Here is a 13978-nt window from a genome sequence, read left to right on the forward strand (position 1 = left end):
TTTTTCCGGTTTTCTTCCGGGCCTTCACATCTCTACATCAGAATCCAATCTTCAACTGACCAAATGCCCGCTTTATGACCATGCATGTTTGTCGAATGTAGGCTGCATGGTCTGGCGGGTCATCTTCAGGATATAGCATCAGCAAATATGGCAGCAGGGGACAGAGGGAATGGCATGCAAGGCATCAGGGGTGGTGTTCTCTGCTGTATGCCCACCCAGTCATGCCAACAATACCAACCCAGGAGCCATTCTTTGCCCTCCAGCCGGGCAGCCAAGAGGCGATTGAGGCTGGATGCTAGAAGGATTTGGATGTCATGGATGCTGCCCGGGAACTTGGCCACAAGGTCTGTGAAGATGCGCTGGTGGTCACAGGAGGCCTGAACATCCAGACTGTAGAAATGGTGCTGGTTACAGTAGACCTGTGGCTCCTCTTGGGGTGTGTGTGATGGGGGCTATGTGTGTGCAGTTCATAGCCCCCACCACATTGGGAAAGCCTCCATATGATGCAAACCCTGCCCTGATGGACGCAAGGTTGGCGTCCTCAGTGGGTATGTGCACATACTCCTGGAGGTAAACCAGCATGGCATCCAGAAAACTGTGTAGACAGAGGCTAGCAGAAGACTGCGACACCTTGAGCACCTCTGCAATGAACCCCTGGAAGAATCCAGTGGCCAGAAACCTCAGGGACAACAGGATTTTCTGCAAGATGGGGAACTTGGCCCTGGACTACTGGTCTGAGCTCCTTGCACAGAGCCTGAATAGCAGCTCTGTCTAGGCAAAACTGATCAAGGCATGTGCTGTCCAAAAGACAGGGGATGCTGATGCAAGCCCGGTACCAGTGGGCATGGTGCCTCCTCTGCCATCGCTGTGCCACCCAGATGCAGAGCACACTCCAAGCATGGGAGGTAAGGGCAGGAGGGAGCACCATTCCAGCAACACTTGGCCTGACTCTGTGGAAAAATGGGAAAGTGACCATGAAGGGGATGGGCAGCCAGAGTCACATTTATCCACGTGTCTCCTGCACTTCCCCCGGATGTTACCTACCCCCTCTGTAAGTGGCTCATTGCCCTCCACCCACAGCCACTTCCTGGTGGGGGATGGCCACGGCATGAGCATAGGAGGTGGGGCAGGGCAGGGATCAGTGTCTTCCCATGGTGGGACAGCCCGCCTTCAAATTCCTGTGTGTGGGTGGCAGCAATGGATGGAGGGGCTGGCAGAATGTGTAACGGCGGCTGCTGGGCACCTGGAGGGGCTTCTTGCTGTTGCAAGGGATGCGAGTGAGGGACAGGAGCACATCATGAGGCTGCTGTGGGACCTCCTGGAGTCTCTCCAGCCCCCTTCAGCAACCTTTGCCCCTCCTCCTGTTGTGCCTCCAGCAGGGGTGGCTTGCAGGTTGGCATGGGGACACCCTTAATGGCATGGGCTGCCATTGGTGAGTAGGGCCCTCCTGGTGGTGAACAGGGGCACCCTGAGTGCAATGTTCTTGTCTGTCAGCCTCTGGTGCCCTGTGCACTCTGAGTGTGGGGTGCCACCATGGGGTGCCTGTGGGGTTGCCCTGTGATGCCCCTCTCCCACTGACAGAGGCAGGTGCTGGTCTTTTTAAGTGGGTGTGTGTGGCAAAGGAGAAGTGTTGTCCTGTGGACTGCCCCTCTCTGCCCCCTGCCAGTGATGGACACTTGGCTCAGCCTCCTGGGCTCATGGTCCTGCCTGCCCTATCATGCCACCCCTGCCTTGCAACAATGCTGGAATGGAACGCTGCGGCAGTATCACCACGGATGGTGCTGTGGCAGAGCTTGTTGACACTGTTGAGACACCTTTTCCCTATTCAGCCACCATGTATCTATCCTCTTAGGGGGGCGACTAATGCCACCACAGCTGCACCATGGCCAGCTACTGCAGTGCAGGTGCAACTCAGGGTTGCTCCACCTGTTTTCACCACCATGGATAATTAGTGTAATCTACAAAAGTGGCCACTTCACAGCTCACCAGCCATTCCAGATTATTTATGATTTATGAATGATGCAAACCCTGCCTCGTGGGCACTCCATGAAACTGCAGAGCGGTCGGGTTAGAACGGATAAAAGGAAGTACTTCTTCACCCAAAGAGTGATTAACACATGGAATTCACTGCCACAGGAAGTGGTGGGTGCTACAAGCATGGACGGCTTCAAAAGGGAATTAGATAAGCATATGGAGCAGAGGTCCATCAGTGGCTATTAGCCACAAGGTATAGCTAGGGGCTCTGGGGCAAGTGATGCTCTGTCTTCTTGGTGCTGGGGGGGGGGGTCAACAGTGGGAGGGCTTCTAATGTTCTGGCCCCACTGGTGGACCTCCTGATGGCACTGGTATTTCTGGCCACTGTGTGACACAGAGTGTTGGACTGGATGGGCCTTTGGCCTGATCCAACATTGGCGTCTCTTATGTTCTTATGTTCTTAATGAATTAAACAGCACTGATCCCAAACTGTCTCCTTAACCTGACCTTTTGCTTTCTGTCATATAACCAGGAAATAACCCATGAGATGAGCAGTCATTTTATCCCATGACTGTTAAGTTTATTCAGGAGTCTTCGGTGAGGAATACTGTCAGAAGTCTGCTGGTTCACCCTTATCCATAAGCTTGTTAAAATTTCCAAAGAACTCTAGAAAGATTAATGAGATGAGACTTCCCTTTTGCAGATTCCCCCATACAGGGTAAGAAGATCTCATTTCTCAGAACTTCTTTCACTGAGCTGGTATTGTAAATAATGAAATACTCCCCTTTAAGCCTAATTCTGCAAAAAACTTAATAGTTCCTTGGGCATTTAATATTTGTGTTACAGCCACTTATGGAAAAGCTGTAATTGCACCAAAAGAATAAAAAGAAAAGATGATGAGATGGAATATCAGAATGGTAGATAGGTGGAAAATAATTTTTGCTTCAAAGAAACTCACAAAACATACTTGAAATTTTATGCCAAGCATCTGTAAATTGGGGGGGGGGGATTTCTGCATATTGGGCTGATTTAGCGGACCAAGTGTTCTCCATGTTGGTGTCAGAATGTTTCTCTAACTTTACTCCTTCTTCAGAGGAACTTCTGTCACAGTTCACCTTAGACTCCTGCTCTTCCCTTACACCACACTGCAATCTAGACGCCATTTGCTAAATGGAGGATCCTGTACCTTTTTATGCAAGACTTTCATCTCTTGCCCTCTGATTCTATTGATTTTTTTCCATGTATGCATCAGATATTCATATAATTCATATATTCCAACAGGAATGAAGGGATTTATGTATTGACCACAGTAGATTGCACTACCATTAACAGCCAGATTAGAATGAACATACAAAACTGTCTCCTAATGAACATACCACTGGGCACAGTGCAGCTGACTAGCAGCAGCTGCAGCGTCTCATCTGAAGACCATTTTCAGAACTGTTATGAGATAATGCCAACTAGGACTGAACCCAAAAGTGTCTGCATGAAAAGCACATGCTCTGCTACTGGGCCATGGTTCCACCAAAAAAGAGAGGACAGGAAAATGTCTTATTGCTACTTATTTTGATCAATGGGAGAAGGCAGCTGAAGAAAAAGTTACCGAACTCAAGAGAGTACTTTTACCATAAGATGTGTGCAAATGGACCTAGGGAACTTCCCACAGAAAGCAGAGAAAGCAGTTCTTATGTTCCTGGGTTTATAGGAAAACCTCTTTGGATAACTATGCCCATCTAGTTTGACATCTTCCCCCACACTCATAGAAGCCAACTATATTCCTCCAGGAAGTTCATATGCAAGGCATAAAAGTAACAGGGGTATGCTGCTTTTGAACATTGCTAATAGCTATGCAAGGACTCATAGGTCAGGGGGAAACACCCGTCACACACACCAGAGTATCCCCATAGTCTTCCCTCCGCAGAACCAGGAAACAGACTGGAGGAGGAGGAAAGTCAAAGCCAGTGTTCCCTCTAAGCTGAGTTACTGTGAGGTAGCTCACAGTTTTTTAGTCTCCGGCTCACACATTTTTGTCTTAGCTCAGGAAGGATGGCTCTAGAGCAAACTAATTCACGCAGCAGCCAAATCACTCGCTCACAGCTTTAATGCCAGTAGCTCACAAAGTAGAATTTTTGCTCACAGGACTCCGCAGCTTAGAGGGAACACTGGTCATAGCCAGCTCCAGGCTCCTTTTTTCCAGGTAGTAAAAAGCCCAGTGGCACCTTTAAGACTAACAAAATTTAATGTAATGTGAACTGTCGAGAAACACAGCTCTCTTCGTCAGATGCGTTTCTCAAAAGCTTATGCTACAATAAAGTTTGTTACTCTTAAAGGTGCTACTGAGCTTTTTACTATTTTGCAGCAACAGACTAACACGGCTAACTCCTCCGTATCTTTTTTCCAGGTGGCAGTCACCATCTTTTCACACAGCATTTGAGTTGCCATATGGCCAATTAAGACTGTCTGAAGAAAATATTGTACCGATGTTACCTAACATTTTATGGGGCATTTTAATCCTCCCCCATTTTATTTAACAAATCAGATTTTTTGTAGAACTCTAAATTGTATCCCATTGCACTTAAATCTGTTTGAGGACCAGCTCTTGGCTGTTAGATATAAGCACAGAACCTCTTTTGAAGGACAATTCATCTTGTGGCAATTAATTATCTTCTACAGAAATGGCACATAAACCACAAAAGATGAAGTATCATCATATCACCTAAAGATGTGAAGACTCAGAAAAATTCAGGGAAGGGGACATTCCCTCCCCCAAAAAACCTCTCTTTTCAGATGGGAAGTTCTCTCTTTTGGAATGAGTAAATGACTTTTAAGTCAGTTTTGCCCACTCAAAATGTGTAGTGTTAAGATTTTCATGCAAAATAGTAATTCCTGTATATACTGTAGACATATACACCACATTTAAAGGTATGTTTATTGTTCAAAAGTTGAGTAATTTTGTCCACAGTTACTCAGCTATACTGTGTATGATAATACTACACTATGGAAGAATTAAATGTTTCAAATATTATAAAGTTTAATTCTGTATCAAAATACAGTGTGAGCCCTGTGAATATATGAGGCTGGTTCTATCCACATAATACGTTTTGGCATTTGTACTTATTCAGATAGTAAGCTATATAAACACTGGTGCTTTTTTGTTGCTGTAACAGCTAGAATAATTCATCTTACCTATACATTGCACTAAACTCTGAACTCTGGCCCCTATGAACAGAGTCATTATCCTAGTCAACTTGAATCCAGGAAAAATATTTCCAAAAGTGCCCGGAAATGCAGGGGGGAGGGGAGAGCTGAACAAATGAAAAACCAGCAAATATGTATTTACCCATAAATTTCTCCTACTGCTATCAGTACCTTGCAGAAAGGAAGCAGGAAGGAAATAACAAGATAAGATTTGGTTTGTATGTAGATAGGAAGCTGACTGTATCAACATGGATGAAAATGGGGAAAAAATCCTGGCATAATTAAGCATCGAAGAAACTCTCATATAGTGTTGGCTTAGGCTGAAATTGAATCCGATGAAGATGGAGGTCCTGTGCCTGAGTCGGGGTGGCCCGGGGGTAGAGATCCCACTCCCGACCTTCGATGGGGCACAGTTGGTGCCAGCGTTAGGAGTTTGGGAGTGCTCTTGGATGCCTCCTTAACAATGAAGGCCCAGGTAGCAGCCACTGCCAAGTTGGCCTTCTATCATCTTTGGCTGATTAGGCAGTTGGTTCCCTTCCTCAAACGCAACGACTTGGCAACAGTGATTCACGTGACAGTCACTTTGAGATTAGACTACTGTAACACTCTCTACATGGGGTTGCCCTTATCTCAAATGCAGAAGCTGCAGATAGTGCAAAACGCTGCAGTCAGGCTGTTGATGGGTCTCCCTGTGTGGGAGCACATCCAGCCTGTACTGAAGGTATTGCACTGGCTACTGGATTCATTTCACAAGGTGCTGGTTCTAACCTTTAAAGCCCTATATGGTCAGGGACTGACATACCTAAGGGACCGTCTTTCCCCACATGTTCCCTGGAAAGCACTGTGTTCAGGGACGCAAAATCATTTGGCCCTCCCAGGCCCCAAGGATGCCAGGCTGGCTACAACCAGGGCCAGGGCCTTCTCAGTGGCGGCTCCATACTGGTGGAATGAGCTCCCAGAAGAGATCAGGGCCCTATGGGACCTTATGCAGTTCCGCAAGGCCTGCAAGACGGAGCTCTTCCACCAGGCCTTCAACTAGGAGCTGCCCCTGACAAAGAACCCTGTTCCCTGAAGACATTAGAACAGTTTGTGCCAGCTACACAAAGATCAGATCTACGGGCCGACCATCAGGACAGAGCATCAAAGGTCGTCCACTATCTTTTAATTCATTTAACCATCTGATAACTTATTAGTATTATAATGTTAGCACCTTTTAATGTTGAATGAATACCACTGGAACATACAGTCATCTAAGCTGTACTATAAATAACACTGATTTCACTTATTTAGAGCATGTTCCAGCATTTTAGGAGTATTTTAAATTATTGTTATTTTATGTTTATATGTCTATGACAGGTTTTAATTGTATTTTATATGAAATTCTATGTAAACTGCCCTGAGCCTGCCTCAGCCAGGAGGGTGGGGTATAAACCGAATTAAATAAATAAATAGTGTGGATATAATGAAGGTCCTCATGGCACCTTGAAAACAAATTAATTTATTGTAGCAAAATAAATCAGAAGCTGCATTCAGCCGGCCAAGAGATACATACAAAAGCTTCAAAACAGCCCGGTTGGAGTCCAGCAGCACCTTAGAGACGAACAAGAGTTTCAGGGTATAACCTTTTGAGAGCCAAAGCTCCCTTTGTCAAGCGCTACTGGACATTCCTGAAACAAAGCTTCAAAGATCAGAAGGTTTGTAGGGGCGGGGGCAGGGTAGGTACTACAAAAAGAGGCCAGAAGTCTGAGTTTCCCAAGTCACAAGTTTGTTACATTACATTGCAGAACACAGGTGAACGCCAGTGTTGTTCTCTTTGCACAGGGCTTCTTGTCATGTATTATATCATACTATGGGCCAAATCTTCAGCAGCCCTGGAATCCAGCCCGTACCTCCAGATGACGATGTCACCCTGCATATAACTAGGAGGATCATCCACTGATCTTATACATGTTCTTCAGCTATATAACCTCTGCAATTTGCTAGGAATCTACTCTGTATAAACAGAAGGAAATGTTCTTTTCAGCTTACAAAAACAAAAATAAATTGTTCTAACTACCAGCTGTTGCTCCTTGAAAGTTTGTAGTTGTCTAAACAAGACAGCAGCACAATAAATGGAGAGTAAGGAGCAAAACTCTTGGATTGTCAGTGTCCTTGTGCTCTGGGGACTGGGAAAAGCTAGATAGTTATGTAATATAGAGGAAAGAAGCAAAAAAAAGGAAAGAAAGGACAAGCGACAGTTGGTGTGGTGGAATGCCTCTCAAGCCAGAATTTGTGCCAAGGTTTCTCATAATGGATAAAAGCTCACCAGAAGCATTCAAGAGCTAAACCAGCAAGAGCAAAGCGGCAGAGAGAGCCTATGTTCAACTCCATGAAAGGAGAATTCCCTTTAAATATACTACCACTATTATTATCAACAAGGTTTTTACCTTGCCTTTCTTCTCCCATAGGTCAACCAAGGCAGCTAACAAATTAAAACATACAAATTAAAATCTCATCTCAAGCTATTAAAACCAACACATGAGTACATCATTAAAACAAGTTAAAACCGAAACTTAAAGTAAATGCAAAAGATAAAAACAACAGTTAAAACTTTGGGGAGGAAGGAGGGATCACTGAGGAAATGCCAAGTGAAACAAATCTCCACTGACTGGTAGAAGATGGCGACAGAAGAGGACAGCCAAATCTCCCGGGGGGTGGGGATGTTCCACAGTCTTGGTCCCACTAGTGAGATGGCCCTCTTGCAGGGTTGTCACCTGCCTGATCTCAGAAATGGGGGGGAGGCACCCAAAGCAGGCCCTCTGGAGATTCCCCATTGGCTGGGTAGGTTCATAAGTGAGTAGGCAGTCCCTTCAGGTATATTGGTCCCAAACCATATAGGGCCTTAAATATCAGCACCAGCACCCTGAATTGTACTCATGGTAGTGGAAGTTACCAATACAGATAGGGAGAGACAAAAAGTCTGGAAGGGGAGGGATTAGGGGCTGGGCTAGGAAGGTGATCCAGGAAAGCTAAGTATACTTCCTCACTCCCATGTGGGATGAAAAGGGGCTTGCAAGACAGTTGCCTCTTAAGTAGGATAGATACACTAAATACAAATTAACTGTTTCAGTGCCTAGCAGTGCAATATTATGTAAACCAGGGGTGTCAAACTCATTTGTTATAAGGGCTGGATCTGACATAAACGAGACCTTGTTGAGCCGGGCAATGTGTGTCATAAAATGTAATGCCAGGTAGCGTAGATATAAACTTTATAAAGGACACAAACACAAAGCTAATATTTACTTAAAATAAAAACATGCTTAAAACATTAGCTCTGTAAGCTGCAAACCTACTTTTGATTTATTGACATTCACCACAGAAATCTCATGCTCAGAGTTCTGAGTCTAGGACCCAGGGGAAAACATGAAATGGCTGAGTGATTAAGAGAGTCTGGCGAAGCAAGCTATGATGCAGCAGCAGCAGCAGAACAACTGGAAGCAGGAGATGGCCAGTTCCACTGCGGGCCTGATGGAAGCCCACCAGGGGCCTGATGTAAACCATGGGTTTAGATTGGAGTGACTCTGTATAGGATTGCACTGTAGATTAACCAAGTAGCATGCTTCATTGTTTAGGTAACCTCTGAAGTATGTATAGGAAACTTGATTGAAAAGCAACCTTTTTTTTTCTTGGTGATGTAAAGTTCCTGATTTTAAATCACATTTATTTAAAGTCAACCCACCCTGTCCTTAAGAGACTAAGTTAGCTCAGTAGATTAAAAACCTTCATTCAAGAGCAAATATCATACAAACTGTGATTCAGAAACAAGAAAAGTCTGACACGCAATCCTAGGTACATTATCTTTGAATAAGTGCATGATTTACTAGAGGACTGGGCTACAGATTAAAAGATGAAAACCCTTAAGGATGAAATAACACAAAACACATGGTAACAGACAGTTTTCTGCCCAAGCTTGCTCAATTTCCCTCCTTACTACAGCTCCTGTCCCACATGGGTTTTGTCCATGAAGTTCCATCATCCCCATTTTAGCCTTTTTTTGTGATCAAAAAACACCCGCCCTTACTTTATCACCATCAGCGAAGATGGGTGGATGTGTTTTTATGGTCTTTTAGACCATCAGTTTAGCTAGTAACAACATGTTATGACCTCAAAATAAAATAGCTAGCACTTTAATATTGTACTGTTTTACTCAACTGCCTTTAAATGTTTTATGCTAATTTTGATTGTTGATATGTATTTTATCTTCTGTAAGCCACCCTGAGCCTGCCTTGGTGGGGTAGGGTGGGGTATAAATCAGAAAAATAAATAAATAATGTTAAAATATTCAACAAAATGTATCCATTTACCAATTTCTAAGCAATAAAGAACATACAGTGAGAATCCAGGGAAATGGAAGTTGGCTAAACAATCTCCATGTTTCATTTATTTTGTTCTGCAGAGATGTTTAATCATTTCAGCAGTTTGACAGACTTTGCTGTGGGAGCTGTATGAACCTAAAAGTCTTTATACTCAAATTATTTCATATAATGGATTCAGTCACAGCATCTTAATTAAATAACTTATATTAGGTTTCAACTCTTAAGAAAATTCCAGGAGACACTTACCCTTTTCCCACCGCCCACTCTGGAAACTGCAGAGGGGTTATTATTTATTGCCAGCCAAGATGTAAAAAATATACTTCACATCTAGCAATTACTGCTTTATTACTGACCTTTTACCAGAAGCACAATTAAAGGAACCCTTGAGATTCTGTTCAGGAATGTTTAGGAGTATTGCTATTTAGGGCTTTTACACTAGGAAAAAAACTGAGCAGATATTTATTTTGACTCATTATCTTGTCTTCCCAATGTTATTAAATGTCTCAAGCAAGACCACACTGTTCTTGCATGTTTTGCATACTTCTATTCTACCTCACTGTATTCTGATTCCTTGTATTACACCAGGGATAACATGCACTATATTAAGGAAATAAGTAGCAAAAAATTCATAATCAGCTAATATTGCAATGTGCTAAATTTGGTACAAGAACAACTTAAGTTTCCTACAGTAAAGAACAGCTTCTATTCCCAAACATTTCAGTCACTGCTTATAAAAAGAAAGTGCACGCACTTGTGAAGAGGGAGAATAAGAAAGGCACTAATAGTTCCTGTTATCTGCTATTTTCAAAATGTTTAGTAGGATTTTTACAGGATTAAATAATCCACTGGCTCACAGTTACATTTTGGGGGGTTAAAACTGCAAATGGGAGCACACTTACTTGGAAGTACTGTTTACAATGCTTTTTAAAAAGTCTGTTTAGGATTGCCACCCACAAGTCTCCCATTCAAGAAACAACAGTGGCATGTGGATGTCTTCTGAGAAGCAGCAACGGAGTCAATGGCCTCGCACTTAGAAGTGGTCACATCAACACTGGCCAGCAGTACTACCTTGCATGGTTTTACATTATCTCATATTTTTTTCTTCCAAAGTATCAACAATGGTTAGTGAAAATGTAACCCTAGGGACATTTTAATTATTTTTGATTTGCTGCCTTGACTTCAGTGGCAAGATCTGCTCTGATTATCCTGAGCGACCTGCAATTAAACTAATAGCCTTTCCTCCTCCACAGAACCCCTGCCAGGCCAATAGCTCAGCTGACAGGCTGGCTTGGAGGCTGGACCTTGGAGTTTATTTATTAGTTTGATTTATATCCCACCCTCCCAAAGGCTCAGGGCGGAGTTATTGCCACAATCAACAGCAGAATGGAATATTCCAACTCAGGTTCCCGATAGGCAATTTCCTCCCCGTCTTCCCCGGTCCACTATCTTTATGTTTAAAAACCACTAAACATTGGCAGAATCTTATCTGCATAAGAGCTGTACTTTGCTAGAGAATCTGATAGGAGTTTTTTTGTCTTTCGATTTCTGAGATATATATATATATTTTAACATACTACTATATTAAATCCAGATGCCAAACACAACTTTAATATATATATAAACTGAGGAAAAAGTGGCATTGTCTTGGATTCAGTCTAGTGTTCTTGTGAGTGCATGGGGGGCATTTCAAGGTGCCACAGAAAGAGGAGGTGAGGAAGATGCAGTATGCAGGAGGAAATCTTTGCACCCATGGAAACTTTATTCTGGATCCAGGATATTGACACAAGGCTTGGTGAGAAGGAGGGGATGCCTCAAACGGGAAATTTAGCCCATGGCCTCTCAGAGTTCTGTACCGTCTATGTTAAAAAAAAAATGGGCTGCCTAATAAGGTATCAAAGCACTGCATCTGAAGAATTAGGCTCCAGTCCATGAAAGGTCATATGGGAACAAAGTGTTCTCAGTCTTTAAAGTGCTGCAGAACTCCCATTTATTTATTCCTTTTTAAAAGAACGTGTCTCAAAAGCATGTCACAGTTTAAAATCAGTATGCAACTGTTTACAATGTTTTTAGCTAGTCTGGCTTGAAACAAGATCAGGCAGGAAGAGCACAAACCATCTTCCAAGAAGATTTTGATCCCTCCCCCTAACCAACTTTAGACCAGTTTCCTGCAGGGCTGTAGTTTCATCTTGAGTATTTGGTACCAGAGATTATTATTTTTAAATGCTCATTCTTTACAGGTACTCTGGTTGCAACAACTATATGCATTATAAAAAATGTATAATGAAGAAAATACAAAATGGTAGGTTTAAATAAGCAAAAAGTTGGTAATGAGCGAATAAAGGTCTATTAAAATGCATTAACACAAAAGGCAGCTAATGCACAGCAGACCTGGGGATGGAGCCAGTTCTTGCAACACTGTAAATTACACTGTTAACACAAGTGATGCTTCCACTTTACCAAGTAATTATAAAACATTGTTTAATACATGGCATAAGTACACAGAAGAGTTAATAATCAGTGGGATGCTCTTTCCACGTTCTCCATCTCCAAGGACTGTTCATAAGATTCAAATGGCTGACAACCTGAGCAAATTGCATAACTGAAGTTATTATACCTTGCTTTCTCTAAGAGTAAAGGTGGATGCTAATGTTAATACTGGCTCATTATATTTAGAAGTTTTCTACCCTGCCTTTCCATCTACTGGCTTTCAAGGTGGTTTACATACCAATGTTAAAACAATTACTAAATAATGCTGAACACAGATATTAAAGCTATTTTTCCCAAAAACAGATTATACTGCTACAGGAAAATCTGCAATTTTATTTGTGAATCATGACTGCTGTGGATTGAAACATTACAATAGGTCTTTCACATGAATGTAGTCTCACTCCAAAAGTCCCTAACTTGTAAAACTTTAATCCGCATGAACAACAAATTATCAGAAAAATCAGAGAACGTCTCTTACAAATGCTGCAAAAAACAATTCAAGCAAGTGCAGGAAATAGCTTTTACTGCACTACCATTCAACAAATCTCAAAAAACTCTGAACTAAAGCAACACCATAAAAAAAAATGCTAAATTGATTGACAAGCTCCACTAACATGCTCCAAAAGGTGTTGAATACATCTGTTTCCTGTAGGAAGTTACACTGCCCTCATGGGATTAAAAATAGGTGCTAATATTGAATACCTTATTATCCCACCTCTGTGCAGCCTTCCTCCAGAAACTCATATGTATATAAAGTACCTTGTGCACAATGTTTCAATACACAAGTCATGATTTACAAATAAAATTACATACTTTCCCTTACATCATCATCTATTTTGGGCTTGTATTATTTATGGTTCATGCATTTCCAGAGCAGCTGCATTCCTTCTTGTTTTCTTGTATCACTATAATGTAACTGCTGCTAGTTAAAAAAAAATCCAGTTCTCATATCCTGGCAGAAATACACTACAGAGACATACAGTGAGCAATAAATATTTTAACATTTTCTGAATATGTTCATAATCAAACCCCTGGCAGATCTTAATTTTAAAGGTACACAAACTCCATAAAATAACACTTTTGTTTAGCTTACGCCATGGGTTTCCTTTTTATTGAGCAAAGAGATCAGTTTCCCTCTTAGTTTTGTGTGTATGTATAAAAGGAACATCTAATAAAGAAATATAAAAAGATAGTATTTGTAAATTCAATTACATCAATGAAGAATAAAACAAAAAAGATATTTTGAATATATTCCAATTATCCATAAACAATACATATATGAAGAAAAAATCTACGATTGTGGTAAGTTAGAACTGATACTTTACCAAGTGTCAAATGATACTGAATACTTAATTTTAACATAAATCATAAACTACTGAATTTAATGCCCTATAGACACATTAATAGTTCTTTTTAATATGGAAAAAAATGCTATCCACCTCTTTACATTGCCGAAAAATCCTTTTATAGTTTTTATCTATCTTCTTAATATCTTTTGGGATGATGTACCATCAATAAAACATCTTGTACCAGTTTTCTCTTAATGCTTGATTAGCTGTGAATTTTATGTCTTTTGTCCAGTGTTGAAAAGGTATCTTTTCCTCAAAATCTTGCATCCATCTTACCATACATGTTTTTACTTGTTCTGTCTCATATTGAAGTAATATCTTGTAAATTTGTCCTAATAAGTGATCTTTTTGTTGTGTAATCATCAGTTAATTCTCTTATTCGCCTCTTTCTGTGTAGATGTCCTTTTTGAATCTTGAGATTAATCTATATACTAATTCCCAAAATCTGTTCTCCGTGTGGATACTTATTTCCACCAACAGAGGGCTCACTCTCCCCAACTCCCTGGGTCTGCAGAAAAATCCAAAAAGTTTTTAAAAAAACCTCGGGGAGGGCTGAATTTCCCCCAATACCTTTTGAAATGGCCTCCGCAGGGATCTACTTCAGGCATCAATGAT

This window comes from Gekko japonicus, unplaced genomic scaffold (assembly GCF_001447785.1).
Source record: "Gekko japonicus isolate JY-2015 unplaced genomic scaffold, Gekko_japonicus_V1.1 scaffold45, whole genome shotgun sequence".
NCBI classification, from domain to species: Eukaryota; Metazoa; Chordata; class Lepidosauria; order Squamata; family Gekkonidae; genus Gekko; species Gekko japonicus.